The sequence below is a fragment of the Rhinopithecus bieti genome, unplaced genomic scaffold (assembly GCF_001698545.2).
Source record: "Rhinopithecus bieti isolate Rb0 unplaced genomic scaffold, ASM169854v2 scaffold_32081, whole genome shotgun sequence".
NCBI classification, from domain to species: Eukaryota; Metazoa; Chordata; class Mammalia; order Primates; family Cercopithecidae; genus Rhinopithecus; species Rhinopithecus bieti.
The window spans coordinates 5,750,544-5,752,491 of record NW_016814436.1 but is presented as its reverse complement, the minus strand read 5'-3'; the positions used below and the strand labels follow the sequence as shown (position 1 = coordinate 5,752,491).

Sequence of the window (1,948 nt, the reverse complement as noted above, 5' to 3'; positions counted from 1 at the left end):
AAAAAAAAAAAAAAAACATCATTCTTTGAAACACATGTTCTGTATTTCATGAGATAGGGAAACTTTAATAGTGAAATATTAAAGAATTATAAAGTTGTAACAACTTCCCTTCCTGAATGGCTGAATTTACTTCCTTTCACATTTGTATGTTGAAGTCTGTCTGTTCGAGTTGCTATAACAAAATGCCTTAGGCTGGGTAGTTTATAAACAACAGAAATGTATTGCTTACAGTTCTGGAGGCTGGAAAGTCCAAGATTAAGGTCCCAGCAGGCTGGGTGTTTTGCGAGGGCTGCTCTTGTCTTCGTAGATGGTGCCTCTTGCTTTGTTCTCCTATGGTGGAAGGTGGAAGGCAGAAGGCGCAAACAAGCTCCCTGGGCCCCTTTTATGAGGGCACTAATCCCATTCACGAGGGCTCCACCATCATAACCTAGTCACTTCCCAAAGGCTCCATCTTATATTGGCATGTTGGGGATTAGATTTCAGCATAGGAACTTTGGAGGGGCACAGATATTCAGATCACAGCATGGTCCTAACCCCCAGTACCCAGAATGTGACTGAATTTGGAGATAGGATCTTTAAAGAGGTAATTAAGGTAGTTAAGGTCAAATGGGGGTGTATGACTGGTGTCCTCATAGGAAGAGGAAATTAGAACATGGCCATGCACAGAGTAAAGACCATGTGAAGACACAGGGAGAAGATGACCATCTACAGGCCAAGGAGAGAGACCTCAGAAGATACCAGCCCTGTTGACACACCTCTAACCACAGAACTGTGTAAAAATAAATGTCTGTTGTTTAAGCCGCCCAGTCTGTGGTAAGACTAATAGACAATCTTTTAATATTTATGAACGTGACAGGCCCTGGTCTAGGTTTTGGGTGTGATTCAAACAGTGACAAAAACAGACAAAAAAATCTCTGCCCTTAGAGAGCTCACATTCCTTTGAGGGGAGCCACATGTTAAGTGTCTAAGCCAAATATCCAGTGTGATGAAAATGGAACTTAGCTCTGATTGTTAATGGTTGTTGACGTGGGATTAAGAGAAACACCAAGCTTCTTTCAGCTCATTAGTAGAATGGTTTTGGTCTTTGTTCTTCTAGCATCAACACCTTTCCATTGGACAGTGGTTGCTATCTTAACATAATGTTAAAAAAAACATAGATTTTTAATATATGATCTCTTTGTCCCAGGAATTGAAATACTTTATGGGTAAACCTAAATTATTTGATAAGAAAATCTTAATGTAGGCTGGGTGCCGTGGCTTATGCCTATAATCCTAGCACTTGGAGATGCCGAGGTGGACAGATTGCTTGAGCTCAGGGGTTCAAGACCAGCCTGGGCAACATGGTGAAACCCCGTTTCTAAAAAAATACAAAGACTGGGTGCAGTGGCTCATGCCTGTAATCCCAGCACTTTGGGAGGCTGAGGCGGGCGGATCACTTGAGGTCAGGAGTTCAAGACCAGCCTGGCCAACATGGTGAAACCCCATCTCTACTAAAAATACAAAAATTAGCTGGGCGTGATGGAACATACTTGTAATCCCAGCTACTTGGGAGGCTGAGGCAGGAGAATCGCTTGAACCCAGGAGGCGGAGGTTGTAGTGAGCCGAGATCATGCCACTGCACTCCAGCCTGGGTGACAAGAGCGAAATTCTGTCTCAAAAAAAAAAAAAAGAAAAAATAATCGGGCATGGTGGCACACACCTATAGTCCTAGCTACTTGGAGGCTGAAGTAGGAAGATCGCTTGAGCCTGGGAGGTGGAAGTTGTAGTGAGCTGAGATCATGCCATTGCACGTCCAGCCTGGGTGACAGAGCAAGACCCTGTCTCAAAAACAGAAGAACAAAAAAACAAAAGAAAAACACCCTAGAAAATTTTAATGTAGGCCGGGCGCGGTGGCTCAAGCCTGTAATCCCAGCACTTTGGGAGGCCAAGGCGGGCGGATCACAAGGTC

At 43.9% G+C, this 1,948-nt stretch overlaps 1 protein-coding gene across 2 annotated transcripts in view; it reads left to right on the top strand.

Moving 5' to 3' along the window:
• The window catches only part of ATXN10 (ataxin 10), a 184,870-nt gene that overhangs the window by 23,518 nt on the left and 159,404 nt on the right, over positions 1–1,948 (top strand). The window lies entirely within an intron of this gene.